Source organism: Oncorhynchus tshawytscha, unplaced genomic scaffold (genome assembly GCF_018296145.1).
Source record: "Oncorhynchus tshawytscha isolate Ot180627B unplaced genomic scaffold, Otsh_v2.0 Un_contig_5015_pilon_pilon, whole genome shotgun sequence".
Lineage (NCBI taxonomy): Eukaryota > Metazoa > Chordata > Actinopteri > Salmoniformes > Salmonidae > Oncorhynchus > Oncorhynchus tshawytscha.
Window position 1 is genome coordinate 675,001 of NW_024609820.1, and position 18,485 is coordinate 693,485.

The 18,485-nt window shown below is 44.6% G+C and overlaps 1 protein-coding gene across 1 annotated transcript in view; it reads right to left on the reverse strand.

Annotated features, from left to right (window-relative positions):
- Nucleotides 1–16,919, reverse strand: part of si:ch211-161f7.2 (retinoic acid-induced protein 2) — a 26,353-nt gene extending 9,434 nt beyond the window's left edge. The window contains exon 1 of the mRNA XM_024409348.2: nt 16,776–16,919. The gene's annotated coding sequence lies outside the window, so the exon portion shown is untranslated. The remainder of the gene's footprint in view (nt 1–16,775) is intronic.
- Nucleotides 16,920–18,485: the final 1,566 nt, after the last annotated feature.

Consider the following 18,485-nt stretch of genomic DNA (forward strand, 5'->3'; position numbering starts at 1 on the left):
ATGACCCACGGTACTGTATCACTCCGCCAACGACCAGATTACCTTCAGGTGAACGACCCACGGTACTGTATCACTCCGCCAACGACCAGATTACCTTCAGGTGAACGACCCACGGTACTGTATCACTCCGCCAACGACCAGATTACCTTCAGGTGAACGGCCCACGGTACTGTATCACTCCGCCAACGACCAGATTACCTTCAGGTGAACGACCCACGGTACTGTATCACTCCGCCAACGACCAGATTACCTTCAAGTGAATCATTGTCTCAGGTGGAAAATTATTTACAAACACTCTATAGCCACCTGGTCTCTATAGAACCCTCTATAGCCACCTGGTCTGTACTGAACCCACGATAGCCACCTAGTCTATAAATAACCCCCTATAGCCTCCTGGTCTATAAATAACTCTCTATAGCCTCCAAGTCTATAAATAACCCTCTATAACCACCTGGTCTATAAATAACCCTCTATAGCCACCTGGTCTATAAATACCCCCCTATAGCCTCCTGGTCTATAAATAACCCTCTATAGCCACCGGGTCTATAAATAACCCTCTATAGCCACCTGGTCTGTACAGAACCCACTATAGCCACCTAGTCTATAAATAACCCCCTATAGCCACCTGGTCTATAAATAACCCTCTATAGCCACCTAGTCTATAAATAACCCTCTATAGCCACCTAGTCTATAAATAACCCTCTATAGCCACCTGGTCTATAAATAACCCTCTATAGCCACCTGGTCTATAAATAACCATCTATAGCCACCTGGTCTATAAATACCCCACTATAGCCTCCTGGTCTATAAGTAACCCCCTATAGCCACCTAGTCTATAAATAACCCCCTATAGCCACCTGGTCTAAAAATACCCCCTATAGCCACCTGGTCTATAAGTAACCCCCTATAGCCTCCTGGTCTATAAATAACCCCCTATAGCCACCTGGTCTATAAATAACCCCCTATAGCCTCCGGGTCTATATAGAACCACCTATAGCCACCTGGTCTATAAATAACCCCCTATAGCCACCTGGTCTATAAGTAACCCCTATAGCCACCTGGTCTATAAATAACCCCCTATAGCCACCTGGTCTATAAGTAACCCCCTATAGCCTCCGGGTCTATAAATAACCCCTATAGCCTCCGGGTCTATAAATAACCCCTATAGCCTCCTGGTCTATAAATAACCCCCTATAGCCACCTGGTCTATAAATAAACCCCCTATAGCCACCTGGTCTATAAGTAACCCCCTATAGCCTCCGGGTCTATAAATAACCCCCTATAGCCACCTGGTCTGTATAAATAACCCCTATAGCCACCTGGTCTATAAATAACCCTCTATAGCCACCTGGTCTATAAATAACCTCCTATAGCCACCTGGTCTATAAATAACCCTCTATAGCCACCTGGTCTATATGGAACCCTCTATAGCCACCTAGTCTATAAATAATCCCGTATAGCCACCTGGTCTATAAATAACCCCCTATAGCCACCTGGTCTATAAATAACCCCCTATAGCCACCTGGTCTATAAATAACCTCCTATAGCCACCTGATCTATAAGTAACCCCCTATAGCCACCTGGTCTATAAGTAACCCCCTATAGCCTCCGGGTCTATAAATAACCCCCTATAGCCACCTGGTCTGTAAATAACCCCCTATAGCCACCTGGTCTATAAATAACCCTCTATAGCAACCTGGTCTATAAATAACCTCCTATAGCCACCTGGTCTATAAATAACCCTCTATAGCCACCTGGTCTATATGGAACCCTCTATAGCCACCTAGTCTATAAATAATCCCGTATAGCCACCTGGTCTATAAATAACCCCCTATAGCCACCTGGTCTATAAATAACCCCCTATAGCCACCTGGTCTATAAATAACCTCCTATAGCCACCTGATCTATAAGTAACCCCTATAGCCACCTGGTCTATAAGTAACCCCCTATAGCCTCCTGGTCTATAAATAACCCCATATAGCCACCTGGTCTATAAATAACCCTCTATAGCCACCTGGTCTATAAGTAACCCCCTATAGCCACCTGGTCTATACGTAACCCCCTATAGCCACCTGGTCTATAAATAACCCCCTATAGCCACCTGGTCTATAAATAACCTCCTATAGCCACCTGGTCTATAAGTAACCCCCTATAGCCACCTGGTCTATAAGTAACCCCCTATAGCCACCTGGTCTATAAGTAACCCCCTATAGCCACCTGGTCTATAAATAACCCCCTATAGCCACCTGGTCTATAAATAACCCCTTATAGCCACCTGGTCTATAAGTAACCCCCTATAGCCACCTGGTCTATAAGTAATCCCCTATAGCCACCTGGTCTATAAGTAACCCCCTATAGCCACCTGGTCTATAAGTAACCCCCTATAGCCACCTGGTCTATAAATAACCCCCTATAGCCACCTGGTCTATAAATAACCCCTATAGCCACCTGGTCTATAAATAACCCCCTATAGCCACCTGGTCTATAAATAACCCCCTATAGCCACCAGGTCTATATAGAACCATCTATAGCCACCTGGTCTATAAATAACCCTCTATAGCCACCTGGTCTATATGGAACCCTCTATAGCCACCTAGTCTATAAATAATCCCGTATAGCCACCTGGTCTATAAATAACCCCCTATAGCAACCTGGTCTATAAATAAACGACTGCATCCTTATGTAATACATGTATCACTAGCCACTTTAACTATGCCACTTTGTTTACATACTCATCTCATATGTATATACTGTACTCGATACCATCTACTGTATCTTGCCTATGCTGCTCTGTACCATCACTCATTCATATATCCTTATGTACATATTCTTTATCCCCTTACACTGTGTATAAGACAGTAGTTTTGGAATTGTTAGTTAGATTACTTGTTGGTTATTACTGCATTGTCGGAACTAGAAGCACAAGCATTTCGCTACACTCGCATTAACATCTGCTAACCATGTGTATGTGACAAATAAAATTTGATTTGATTTGATTTGAAATAACCTCCTATAGCCACCAGGTCTATAAGTAACCCCCTATAGCCACCTGGTCTATAAGTAACCCCCTATAGCCACCTGGTCTATAAATAACCCCCTATAGCCACCAGGTCTATATAGAACCATCTATAGCCACCTGGTCTATAAATAACCTCCTATAGCCACCAGGTCTATATAGAACCATCTATAGCCACCTGGTATATAAATAACCTCCTATAGCCACCTGGTCTATAAGTAACCCCCTATAGCCACCTGGTCTATAAGTAACCTCCTATAGCCACCTGGTCTATAAATAACCCCCTATAGCCACCTGGTCTACATAGAACCATCTATAGCCACCTGGTCTATAAATAACCTCCTATAGCCACCTGGTCTATAAATAACCTCCTATAGCCACCTGGTCTATAAGTAACCCCTATAGCCACCTGGTCTATAAATAACCCTCTATAGCCACCTGGTCTATAAATAACCCCTATAGCCACCAGGTCTATATAGAACCATCTATAGCCACCTGGTCTATAAATAACCCTCTATAGCCACCAGGTCTATATAGAACCATCTATAGCCACCTGGTCTATAAATAACCCTCTATAGCCACCTGGTCTATAAATAACCTCCTATAGCCACCTGGTCTATAAGTAACCCCCTATAGCCTCCTGGTCTATAAATAACCCCCTATAGCCACCTGGTCTATAAATAACCCTCTATAGCCACCTGGTCTATAAGTAACCCCTATAGCCACCTGGTCTATAAGTAACCCCCTATAGCCACCTGTCTATAAATAACCCCCTATAGCCACCTGGTCTATAAATAACCCCCTATAGCCACCTGGTCTATAAGTAACCCCCTATAGCCACCTGGTCTATAAGTAACCCCCTATAGCCACCTGGTCTATAAATAACCTCCTATAGCCACCTGGTCTATAAATAACCCTCTATAGCCACCTGGTCTATAAGTAACCCCTTATAGCCACCTGGTCTATACGTAACCCCCTATAGCCACCTGGTCTATAAATAACCCCCTATAGCCACCTGGTCTATAAATAACCCCCTATAGCCACCTGGTCTATAAGTAACCACCTATAGCCTCCGGGTCTATAAATAACCCCCTATAGCCACCTGGTCTGTAAATAACCCCCTATAGCCACCTGGTCTATAAATAACCCTCTATAGCCACCTGCTCTATAAATAACCTCCTATAGCCACCTGGTCTATAAATAACCCTCTATAGCCACCTGGTCTATATGGAACCCTCTATAGCCACCTAGTCTATAAATAATCCCGTATAGCCACCTGGTCTATAAATAACCCCCTATAGCCACCTGGTCTATAAATAACCCCCTATAGCCACCTGGTCTATAAATAACCTCCTATAGCCACCTGATCTATAAGTAACCCCCTATAGCCACCTGGTCTATAAGTAACCCCCTATAGCCTCCTGGTCTATAAATAACCCCATATAGCCACCTGGTCTATAAATAACCCTCTATAGCCACCTGGTCTATAAGTAACCCCCTATAGCCACCTGGTCTATACGTAACCCCCTATAGCCACCTGGTCTATAAATAACCCCCTATAGCCACCTGGTCTATAAATAACCTCCTATAGCCACCTGGTCTATAAGTAACCCCCTATAGCCACCTGGTCTATAAGTAACCCCCTATAGCCACCTGGTCTATAAGTAACCCCCTATAGCCACCTGGTCTATAAATAACCCCCTATAGCCACCTGGTCTATAAATAACCCCTTATAGCCACCTGGTCTATAAGTAACCCCCTATAGCCACCTGGTCTATAAGTAATCCCCTATAGCCACCTGGTCTATAAATAACCCCCTATAGCCACCTGGTCTATACAGAACCCCCTATAGCCACCTGGTCTATAAATAACCCCCTATAGCCACCTGGTCTATAAATAACCCCCTATAGCCACCTGGTCTATATAGAACCCCCTATAGCCACCTGGTCTATAAATAACCCCCTATAGCCACCTGGTCTATATAGAACCCTCTATAGCCACCTGGTCTATAAATAACCCTCTATAGCCACCTGGTCTATATAGAACCCCCTATTGCCACCTAGTCTATAAATAACCCCCTATAGCCACCGGGTCTATAAATAACCCCTATATAGCCACCTGGTCTATAAATAAACGACTGCATCCTTATGTAATACATGTATCACTAGCCACTTTAACTATGCCACTTTGTTTACATACTCACCTCATATGTATATACTGCACTCAATACCATCTACTGTATCTTGCCTATGCTGCTCTGTACCATCACTCATTCATATATCCTTATGTACATATTCTTTATCCCCTTACACTGTGTATAAGACAGTAGTTTTGGAATTGTTAGTTAGATTACTTGTTGGTTATTACTGCATTGTCGGAACTAGAAGCACAAGCATTTCGCTACACTCGCATTAACATCTGCTAACCATGTGTATGTGACAAATAAAATTTGATTTGATTTGATTTGAAATAACCTCCTATAGCCACCAGGTCTATAAGTAACCCCCTATAGCCACCTGGTCTATAAGTAACCCCCTATAGCCACCTGGTCTATAAATAACCCCCTATAGCCACCTGGTCTATAAATAACCCCCTATAGACACCTGGTCTATAAATAACCCCCTATAGCCACCAGGTCTATATAGAACCATCTATAGCCACCTGGTCTATAAATAACCTCCTATAGCCACCTGGTCTATAAGTAACCCCCTATAGCCACCTGGTCTATAAGTAACCTCCTATAGCCACCTGGTCTATAAATAACCCCCTATAGCCACCTGGTCTACATAGAACCATCTATAGCCACCTGGTCTATAAATAACCTCCTATAGCCACCTGGTCTATAAATAACCTCCTATAGCCACCTGGTCTATAAGTAACCCCCTATAGCCACCTGGTCTATAAATAACCCTCTATAGCCACCTGGTCTATAAATAACCCCCTATAGCCACCTGGTCTATAAATAACCCCCTATAGCCACCTGGTCTATAAATAACCTCCTATAGCCACCTGGTCTATAAGTAACCCCCTATAGCCACCTGGTCTATAAGTAACCCCCTATAGCCACCTGGTCTATAAATAACCACCTATAGCCACCTGGTCTATAAATAACCTCCTATAGCCACCTGGTCTATAAGTAACCCCCTATAGCCACCTGGTCTATAAGTAACCCCCTATAGCCACCTGGTCTTTAAATAACCCCTATAGCCACCTGGTCTATAAATAACCCTCTATAGCCACCTGGTCTATAAGTAACCCCTTATAGCCACCTGGTCTATACGTAACCCCCTATAGCCACCTGGTCTATAAATAACCCCCTATAGCCACCTGGTCTATAAATAACCTCCTATAGCCACCTGGTCTATAAGTAACCCCCTATAGCCACCTGGTCTATAAGTAACCCCCTATAGCCACCTGGTCTATAAGTAACCCCCTATAGCCACCTGGTCTATAAATAACCCCCTATAGCCACCTGGTCTATAAATAACCCCCTATAGCCACCTGGTCTATAAATAACCCCCTATAGCCACCTGGTCTATAAATAACCCCCTATAGCCACCTGGTCTATATGGAACCCTCTATAGCCACCTGGTCTATAAATAACCCCCTATAGCCACCTGGTCTATAAATAACCCCCTATAGCCACCTGGTCTATAAATAACCCCCTATAGCCACCTGGTCTATAAATAACCCCCTATAGCCACCTGGTCTATAAATAACCCCCTATAGCCACCAGGTCTATATAGAACCATCTATAGCCACCTGGTCTATAAATAACCCTCTATAGCCACCTGGTCTATATGGAACCCTCTATACCTTTCAGATCTATATGAAAAGTCTGATAATACCCATTAAAACCTTTCACCACCACCATCATCATCATCACCACCATCATCATCACCACCTTCATCATCATCACCACCACCACCATCATCATCACCACTTTCATCATCATCACCACCACCATCATCATCATCACCACCATCATCATCATCATCACCACCATCATCACCACCACATTCATCATCATCACCACCACCATCATCATCATCACCACATTCATCATCATCACCACCACCATCATCATCACCACCACCATCATCATTACCACCATCACCACCCTCATCATCACCACCATCACCACCACCATCACCACCCTCATCATCATCACCACCATCACCACCATCATCATCACCACCTTCATCATCATCACCACCACCATCATCATCATCACCACCATCATCATCACCACCACCATCATCACCACCCTCATCATCACCACCACCACCATCACCACCACCATCACCACCCTCATCATCATCATCACCACCACCACCATCATCACCACCCTCATCACCACCATCATCACCACCACCACCATCATTATCATCATCACCACCACCCCATCATCATCATCATCACCACCACCAGCATCATCATCATCATCACCTTCACCACCACCACCATCATCATCACCACAACCACCATCACCACAACCACCACCATCACCATCACCACCACCACCATCACCACCACCACCACCATACTGATAGGCTGGAACAGATTACATGACTACAAGCACATCTCCCTCAATAGGAGGAGACAGGCCCAGAAAAACATCAGGCCCAACAGACTGTAAACACTGATGTCATGGCTAGCTCTAACTCTAACTGTGTCTGTGTTTTGGTAATGGTCATTTAGGACCTGACTGAATGCAACATCTGTAAACACTTTAAAGGGGCAGTCTGTGAATGCTACATCCATTGTTTGATTTATGATATATAGCCATTGATTCTTGAAGAATATAACTTATATAGTTCAACTGTCTAACTCCATCAGAACCTAAAATATAAGCTTGTTTGTTTGTAAACAATGTAATTGTAAACAAACACTGGCATGGATGGGTGCCATGTTTTAAACCTTAAAACGATCATGTTGATATCATACAGTAGATGGTCAGTCCTTGTATCCATAGCTCTGTCTATGAATTTGAGAGTGGTTACGTTTCTCCAGCCCCGTCCCCTCAGCTGTTTACTGAATCAGTGGCAGAGTGGTTACGTTTCTCCAGCCCCATCCCCTCAGCTGTTTACTGAATCAGTGGCAGAGTGGTTACGTTTCTCCAGCCCCATCCCCTCAGCTGTTTACTGAATCAGTGGCAGAGTGGTTACGTTTCTCCAGCCCCATCCCCACAGCTGTTTACTGAATCAGTGGCAGAGTGGTTACGTTTCTCCAGCCCCGTCCCCTCAGCTGTTTACTGAATCAGTGGCAGAGTGGTTACGTTTCTCCAGCCCCGTCCCCTCAGCTGTTTACTGAATCAGTGGCAGAGTGGTTACGTTTCTCCAGCCCCATCCCCTCAGATGTTTACTGAATCAGTGGCAGAGTGGTTACGTTTCTCCAGCCCCATCCCCTCAGCTGTTTACTGAATCAGTGGCAGAGTGGTTACGTTTCTCCAGCCCCGTCCCCTCAGCTGTTTACTGAATCAGTGGCAGAGTGGTTACGTTTCTCCAGCCCCGTCCCCTCAGCTGTTTACTGAATCAGTGGCAGAGTGGTTACGTTTCTCCAGCCCCATCCCCTCAGCTGTTTACTGAATCAGTGGCAGAGTGGTTACGTTTCTCCAGCCCCGTCCCCTCAGCTGTTTACTGAATCAGTGGCAGAGTGGTTACGTTTCTCCAGCCCCGTCCCCTCAGCTGTTTACTGAATCAGTGGCAGAGTGGTTACGTTTCTCCAGCCCCGCCCCTCAGCTGTTTACTGAATCAGTGGCAGAGTAGTTACGTTTCTCCAGCCCCGTCCCCTCAGCTGTTTACTGAATCAGTGGCAGAGTGGTTACGTTTCTCCAGTCCCCTCAGCTGTTTACTGAATCAGTGGCAGAGTGGTTACGTTCTCCAGCCCCATCCCCTCAGCTGTTTACTGAATCAGTGGCAGAGTGGTTACGTTTCTCCAGCCCCGTCCCCTCAGCTGTTTACTGAATCAGTGGCAGAGTGATTGCTTTGTTATTGTTTGACCCGCAGATTTCCCCTTTAATTCTACACTCAATCGTCATTGGTTGTCACACTGATAAGGTAAAAAGCTGTCATTCTGCCCCTGAACAAGGAAGTTAACCCACTGTTCCCCGGCCGCCAAAGACGTGGATGTGGATTAAGGTCGGCCCTCCGCTCCTCTCTGATTCAGAGGGGTTGGGTTAAATGTGGAAGACACGTTTCAGTTGAATGCATTCAGTTGTACAACTGACTAGGTATCCCCCTTTCCCTTTCCCTGACTGGTATTGGGAGATATTGGAGGAGATATTATTGGAGGAGAGGGAGACTGTCTTTGAGTTGCTGTGCTTCCTGAGCCCCAATCTACTGTTGTCATGGCAACACAGTCAGTGGCACAGTGAAGCAGCAGCAACTCTGGCAGCCATTTTGTAGGCTACATGGATGGTAGGGTTCCTCTCTGTTGGGGGAACAGTGATGGGTTTCTTTACCAGTGCCCTTTCTCTAGGTTACTATTGTCTGATGTTGGCTGAGATCGGATCTATATCTCCCATACCACAGCACCACAACACCACACCACAATACCACAACATCACACCACAACACCACAGCCCCACAACATACCAGCACAACAACACAACACCACAGCACCACAACACAACACCACAACACAACAGCACCACAACATACCAGCACCACAACATACTAGCACAATACCACAACACCACAACACAACAGCACCACAACACAACAGCACCACAACATACCAGCACCACAACATACTAGCACAACACCACAGCACCACAACATAACACCACAACATACCAGCACCACAACACCACAGCACCACCACATACCAGCACCACAACACCACAGCACCACAACATACCCTCACCACAACACCACAGCACCAAAACAGACAGCATCACAACATAACACAACATCACAGCACCACAACACCACAACATCACAGCACCACAACACCACAACATACCAGCACCACAACACCACAGCACCACAACACCACAGACAGCATCAAAACATAACACAACAACACAGCACCACAGCATAACAACACAACACCACAGCACCACAATATAACAGCACAACACCACAGCACATCACCACAACACCGCAGGCAGCATCACAACATAACACAACACCACAGCACCTCAAGATCACAGACAGCATCACATCATAACACAAGACCACAGACAGCATCTGTCACATCCTGACCTTAGTTCCTTTTTTTATGTCTCTATTTTGGTTTGGTCAGGGCGTGAGTTGGGTTGGGCAATCTATGTTTTGTTCTGTGTGTTGTATTTCTATGTGTTTGGCCTGGTATGGTTCCCAATCAGAGGCAGCTGTCAATCGTTGTCTCTGATTGAGAACCATACTTAGGTAGCCTGTTTTCCCACCTGTGTTTGTGGGTAGTTGTTTTCTGTTTTGTATTCTGTACCAGACAGAACTGTTTCGTTCATTCTCTTTTCTTGTTTTTTTCATTCAGTGTTCAATTCATAAATAAAGATGAACATGTACCACGCTGCACCTTGGTCCTCACCTCTTTCCACCAACGGCCGTTACAGCATCACAACAGAACACAGCACCATGTCATTTGGAGATCTACTATAGGCCTCGGGCAGGGGACCGAATTACATTCCGCTGTCGGATGATTTTTCCCTGAGCGGATAGTTGGGGGGCAGGAACATAGTTGGAAATAATTTGTACTGTGAACTGACTGCAAGAACCCCAAACAGATAAATTAGTTGACAAAAACAGAATCATTTCAAACCTTGATTACATTGATACCATCACATATCTCACTACCGACCCTGGGAATACTTCGGGAACAGATTTCCTAAATTTAAATCATTCCGAGTTGATTTCCTGGTGAGTTTACAGTATTTTATGTGGAGAAGTTAAAATGATATAGAAAAAAAAAATCTTGAAAACTTATAGGGGCCAAATAAAACCACTGGGCAGCCTATTAGGGAACCCTCGCCTATTAGGGAACCCTCGGGTAGATTGTCTAAATCTGACGACAGAGACAGGGTGTGTGTGAAAACAACACACAACGCAGACTACGTCATCTCTCAGAGAGAACAACTAAATAGAGAGAATATAAGGCTTATAAGAGAGAGAGAGGAAGACTTCATGCCCTCATGGAGGGGGAAGCAGATCACATAATCAGAGACTTAAAAACGTCAATTACAAAATGGCATGTCTTCAACCCCAAACCTCAGAAAGCCTGTCGTTTCTCCAGTTTAATGGTACCCATGTGGGAAGCTGTTGCAACCATAAGGAAAGGGGTAAAATAGGCTTCCTGGTGTGTGTGTGTCCCAAATGGCACCCTATTCCCTATTTAGTGCACTACTTTTGACTAGGGCCCATTGGGCTCTGGTGAAAAGAAGTGCTCTGCACTATATAGGGAATAGGGTGCCATTTGTGACCTACCCTAAATACGTTTTCTACATGAGTTTGAAGCAAAGCTGGCACAGAGGGAGAGACAAGGCTGTAATTGATGAGGAATGTAATCTTAAAGCAGAACCAATCATTACGATCATTACGATGGGTTTGGAGAGCAGTGCCTTGAGTTCACTCAGTTTATGAGGATCCAATAATGCTTTGTGTATGTTTAGTACTGACGTTCATAGCACCAAGGCCTTCCACTTTCCCCCAGGTCTCTCCAAACATATAGTGTGGGACTCTAAACCCAGATGAAGCCTGAACACACATCCCCAATGGAGCCACTACTTTAGATGGTTAGTGTGTCATTGTTTTAGAATAGATGAGGCTTCGCTCTGGCAGGCTGATATTTGTATGTAGACGATGCTCTGACGGCCGTGTGTTTATAAAGGCATTAAGTGTGTTCTTGGTCTGGGCTGGGAGTTCATTCACGCTGTAATACGTCATTGTTAACTGGAGCCTTCGCTAAGTCCCGCCCCAGAATGTTGGGTAACCAATCGCAGTGCTCCAATGGAAAGCAACTATCGTCGAGTCCAACACCTTGGACAAGCTCACGTAGATCTCATGAAAGCCAGTGAGGACTATGGCAAAAAAACAAGAATTTTCTTCGAAAACTAAATGTTTAACTGGATAAATAACTGCCCAGTGCACCAGGAGTACTTGCTACTGTGAGTCCTGAAATGCAGAAACTGTTGATTGTTGATGGACCGTTTCCCGTCTTTATTTTCTTTCCAGAACTCTCAGAACTCTCAGGTGGTTCTGCTATCTCTCTCAGAACTCTCAGGTGGTTCTGCTATCTCTCTCAGAACTCTCAGATGGTTCTGCTATCTCTCTCAGAACTCTCAGGTGGTTCTGCTATCTCTCTCAGAACTCTCAGATGGTTCTGCTATCTCTCTCAGAACTCTCAGGTGGTTCTGCTATCTCTCTCAGAACTCTCAGATGGTTCTGCTATCTCTCTCAGAACTCTCAAGTGGTTCTGCTATCTCTCTCAGAACTCTCAGGTGGTTCTATCTCTCTCAGAACTATCTTCTTGACCCTAACCAGTCAGGCTTCAAGTCGGGTCACTCAACCGAGACTGCTCTCTTCTGTTTCCTATGTAGTGTGCTCTCTTCTGTTTCATATGTAGTGTGCTCTCTTCTGTTTCCTATGTAGTGTGCTCTCTTCTGTTTCCTATGTAGTGTGCTCTCTTCTGTTTCCTATGGAGTGTGCTCTCTTCTGTTTCCTATGTAGTGTGCTTTCATTCTGTTTCCTATGTAGTGTGCTTCATTCTTCTGTTTCCTATGTAGTGTGCTTTCATTCTGTTTCCTCTCAGTGTGAACTTCTGTTTCTATGTAGTGTGCTCTCTTCTGTTTTCTAGGTGTGTTCTTCAGCCTGTTTCTCTGTAGTGCTTTCAGGTGGTTTTCTGTAGTGTGCTTTCAGCCTGTTTTCTATGTAGTTCTTTCAGCCTGTTTCCTCTCAGTGTGCTTTCAGCCTGTTTTCTGTAGTGTGCTTTCAGCCTGTTTCCTATGTAGTGTGCTTTCATTCTGTTTCTATGTAGTGCTTTCATTCTGTTTCCTATGTAGTGTGCTCTCTTCTGTTTCCTATGTAGTGTGCTCTCTTCTGTTTTCTATGTAGTGTGCTTTCAGCCTGTTTCCTCTGTAGTGTGCTTTCAGCCTGTTTTCTATGTAGTGTGCTTTCAGCCTGTTTCCTATGTAGTGTGCTTTCAGCCTGTTTCCTATGTAGTGTGCTTTCATTCTGTTTCCTATGTAGTGTGCTCTCTTCTGTTTCATATGTAGTGTGCTCTCTTCTGTTTCCTATGTAGTGTGCTCTCTTCTGTTCCCTATGTAGTGTGCTCTCTTCTGTTTCCTATGTAGTGTGCTCTCTTCTGTTTCCTATGTAGTGTGCTCTCTTCTGTTTCCTATGTAGTGTGCTTTCAGCCTGTTTTTTATGTAGTGTGCTTTCAGCCTGTTTCCTATGTAGTGTGCTTTCAGCCTGTTTCCTATGTAGTGTGCTTTCAGCCTGTTTCCTATGTAGTGTGCTCTCTTCTGTTTCCTATGTAGTGTGCTCTCTTCTGTTTCCTATGTAGTGTGCTTTCAGCCTGTTTCCTATGTAGTGTGCTTTCAGCCTGTTTCCTATGTAGTGTGCTTTCAGCCTGTTTCCTATGTAGTGTGATTTCAGCCTGTTTCCTCTGTAGTGTGCTTTCAGCCTGTTTCCTATGTAGTGTGCTTTCAGCCTGTTTCCTATGTAGTGTGCTTTCAGCCTGTTTCCTATGTAGTGTGCTTTCATTCTGTTTCCTATGTAGTGTGCTCTCTTCTGTTTCCTATGTAGTGTGCTCTCTTCTGTTTCCTATGTAGTGTGCTCTCTTCTGTTTCCTATGTAGTGTGCTCTCTTCTGTTTCCTATGTAGTGTGCTCTCTTCTGTTTCCTATGTAGTGTGCTTTCAGCCTGTTTTCTATGTAGTGTGCTTTCAGCCTGTTTCCTATGTAGTGTGCTTTCAGCCTGTTTCCTATGTAGTGTGCTTTCAGCCTGTTTCCTATGTAGTGTGCTTTCAGCCTGTTTCCTATGTAGTGTGCTTTCAGCCTGTTTCCTATGTAGTGTGCTTTCAGCCTGTTTCCTATGTAGTGTGCTTTCAGCCTGTTTCCTATGTAGTGTGCTTTCAGCCTGTTTCCTATGTAGTGTGCTTTCAGCCTGTTTCCTATGTAGTGTGATTTCAGCCTGTTTCCTATGTAGTGTGATTTCATTCTGTTTCCCATGTAGTGTGCTTTCATCCTGTTTCCTATGTAGTGTGCTTTCAGCTTGTTTCCTATGTAGTGTGCTTTCAGCCTGTTTCCTATGTAGTGTGATTTCAGCCTGTTTCCTATGTAGTGTGATTTCATTCTGTTTCCCATGTAGTGTGACTTTCTTTCCACTAGTTTATAACAACAGTATAAGTAGGGGCTGATGTTCTTCCTGGTCAGGTCACGTGGTCAAGAGAAATCAGGGGTCCAGGTAATGACCAGTGACCTCATAGTTTAAAGGTAGAATCTGTCAAATGTGCCTTTAAGATGTGCTTCTGTAAGACAATAGGTAGGGACAGGCTGTGGAGTTACATAATGTGTCTTTAAGATGTGCTTCTGTAAGACAATAGGTAGGGACAGGCTGTGGAGTTACATAATGTGCCTTTAAGATGTGCTTCTGTCAGAAAATAGGTAGGGACAGGCTGTGGAGTTACATAATGTGCCTTTTATGCCACTGCCGGGCATGGCCTTGACCAGCTAGCACAGCCAGCATACCCACTGGAGAACAACACAATGTGTGTGTGTGTGTGTGTGTCTGCCTGTGTCTGTCTGTCTGTCTGTCTGTCTGTCTGTCTGTCTGTCTGTCTGTCTGTCTGTCTGTCTGTCTGTCTGTCTGTCTGTCTGTCTGTCTGTCTGTCTGTCTGTCTGTCTGTCTGTGTGTCTGTGTGTAGTAATGTCTTCCACAGTTCTCTCTCTCCACTTTAACTCCCCAAAGAGGAAAGCTCCTCCCTTCTCCATTTTCACAAACAAAACACAGTTGAGGTGCCCAGATTACTGAGATGTGTGTGTGTGTGTGTGTGTGTGTCTCTCTCTAAACATCTGCATATAATAGAACAGTATTACAAACTAGAATGGAGACTACAGGGGATAGATCTGATACATTATGTATGGTAGAGGAGATAGATCTGATATATTATGTATGGTAGAGGAGATAGATCTGATATATTATGTATGGTAGAGGAGATAGATCTGATATATTATGTATGGTAGAGGAGATAGATCTGATATATTATGTATGGTAGAGGAGATAGATCTGATACATTATGTATGGTAGAGGGGATTATCTCTGTCCCAACTTCTTATCATATAACCTCTAGCAGGCTGCCACAGATTATCTCTGTCCCAACTTCTTAACAATACCTCTAGCAGGCTGCCACAGATTATCTCTGTCCCAACTTCTTATCAATACCTCTAGCAGGCTGCCACAGATTATCTCTGTCCCAACTTCTTATCAATACCTCTAGCAGTCTGCCACAGATTATCTCTGTCCCAACTTCTTATCAATACCTCTAGCAGTCTGCCACAGATTATCTCTGTCCCAACTTCTTATCAATACCTCTAGTAGTCTACCACAGATTATCTCTGTACCAACTTCTTATCAATACCTCTAGTAGTCTACCACTGATTATCTCTGTCCCAATTTCTTATCAATACCTCTAGTAGTCTGCCACAGATTATCTCTGTCCCAATTTCTTATCATATAACCTCTAGCAGTCTGCCACAAATCACATTTGCCATAGGTGGATTAGGCTATTTTATTTACAGTCCCAATCTACCTCTAGTCTCATCACAATATCTCTGTTGCTGAGCGACTGAGCGGTAGGCGGGTTTGATCCTGGAGTTTTTAACCACTGAGCTATATTGTCGTTTAGCCTGTAGCTTTAGCCATCAGGACAATAGTTATTGTAATTAGACAATGGTATGGATGACAGTATAATGTGTGTGTCACCTGGGTTGTCCTGTAATGTATAATTACTGTGATCCGTCTAATCGTTTCCAAGGGGTCCCCAAGAGGTCCCCGAGGGCCTCTAGGGTTACACAGTACCACAGCTGTTTGGACATTATTGCTGGACCAAATCACCACAGGGACAGGTGGGGGGCACTAAACAGTTATCTTTAGTTACAAAGGCCTACATTCAATTATTTAGAGACTTTCATTTCTTTAGATATGTTTACGTATATATTACTAAATATAGACATCATGATAAGCAAACCATAACTGTCTGAATTTAACAAATTTAAAAAACATTTACTAGAATGCTACCAGTGTTATAAAAATAATTTGTGGGAGCATTGGTCAGGTCTACCCAATAAATAACATTACATTTCTCAATGACGCGTTGGAATTTGCCTCCCAAATAAAGACAGAATTGTTCAGCTATTTTCCACTTAATGTAGACTGTCTGTATGTCTATGACTATGTCTCCACATGTGTGTATATGGTATTACCGTGTAATGATGAGACCCGTTATTTCTGTATAGGCTACAGTCTATGTGACGACCCCAATAAAGCCCCATAATAATTTGTCCATCCCAACTGCATAGCAGGAAAGCTGGCCTTATATATAAACGATCGCGTGCAGAACAATGTAATCACGTCGGAATGAATAGGTGTCATTAATTAGGGTTCATATATGGCTCATTCCATCATTTTCTGCTCCTCCAAATACGAGATGGCCTCTATCACTGCCATTCAGCCATGCCTCTCGGCCTCTCGCCTTTCAGAAACCATACAGTCAACCGAGCATCATTTCAAGGTAAATTAGAACAAAGATAGATCCATTACCGTACAAGAAGAGCCCGTGTTGATGCGATGCCCGATGTTAAATCGGCAGTGTCCCGACGCTACAACGTAGAGACCGTAGCCAGCCCCCCAAAAACTGTTTCTTCCCTGGAGAAAGGCGGTAGTCCTGTGACAGCGAGGCTGCGCGCGCGCAGACGGTGTCCTCGGTTTTCTCCGGTACGTAGTATTTTGACAGGAGAGAGCTGTCCTCACCCTGCGAACAAACCGTTATTTTTATAGTCTATGAAGCATAGGCTAGAGTACATCAGGTTTATAAGGAACGCTGACAAACAGATGTAACTACAAAATATAATAATTTATAAACAATAATGCCTATCCTGACAGAAAGATATATATAATTTCCATGGCAAAGCATAGGCTATATCTATTCTATTCTATAGAAAATGAATCCAAATGATTACATTTATTTTATGGTAAGCATAATTTGTGTGAACGTTTATTGTTGACATTCCTATCATGTGATGGCCTTGTAGCTGCCCTGGGTGAAATACATGGACATGTCTTTCCGGATGTAATAGGTTGTTATATACTCTGGATGCCTGACTGGACTCACCCAACCGTGTCCCATTAACATTCCACCTATCATGTGTCAATGCATCATTTCCACCATTCAAAAGTCTTTGTTATTCTTTGAGGAAAATCAAATAGTTGTAGTATTCTGTAAAGGTTTAAGGCATGACGGCCCGACAGTTCATTTCCCCTATTCTGACTGTTTTAAATTTGGACAATGACTTCAGTTTGATTGTCGCTTTCCTCAAGTAAGTCATCAGTGGTGATGGGGGAGGGGGGGTGGGGGGGAGGGTTTGAAAGGGGAGGGAGTTCTTAGATTCTTACCCCAGAGAATGGAACACAGGACACAACGGTTCAGGGAACTGTTTGAAGGATCAGCTCCATGGGGGATTAAATGGGGAGAATTGAGAATTGATTTTCCCCAACTGGGGTTTAGAAGTGGTAGTGGTGATGTTGGTGGTGGATAGGGGCCTCAGCTCAGGACTGTTGGCTGGTCATCTGGGTGCGTCCTGGGGGTTAGAAGTTGTGTTGTGAGGGGGTCACAGTGGTGGGTCAGTCTTTAAAGGCCCACTTTGGAACAATAGACCTTTCAGAGCCTGTCTGTGAGGATACAGACTGGTCAGGTCAGGGGTGAGGAGATAGACAGGTCAGGCTAGGGGTGAGGATATAGACAGGTCAGGCCAGGGGTGAGGATATAGACAGGCCAGGCTATGGGTGAGGAGATAGACAGGTCAGGCTAGGGGTGAGGATATAGACAGGTCAGGCCAGGGGTGAGGATATAGACAAGCCAGGCTATGGGTGAGGAGATAGACAGGTCAGGCTAGGGGTGAGGAGATAGACAGGTCAGGCTAGGGGTGAGGAGATAGACAGGTCAGGCTAGGGGTGAGGAGATAGACAGGTCAGGCTAGGGGTGAGGAGATAGACAGGTCAGGCTAGGGGTGAGGAGATAGACAGGTCAGGCTAGGGGTGAGGAGGCAGACAGGTCAGGCTAGGGGTGAGGAGATAGACGGGTCAGGCTAGGGGTGAGGAGGCAGACAGGTGAGGCTAGGGGTGAGGAGATAGACAGGTCAGGCTAGGGGTGAGGAGATTGACAGGTCAGGCTAGGGGTGAGGAGATAGACAGGTCAGGCTAGGGGTGAGGAGATAGACAGGTCAGGCTAGGGGTGAGGAGGCAGACAGGTGA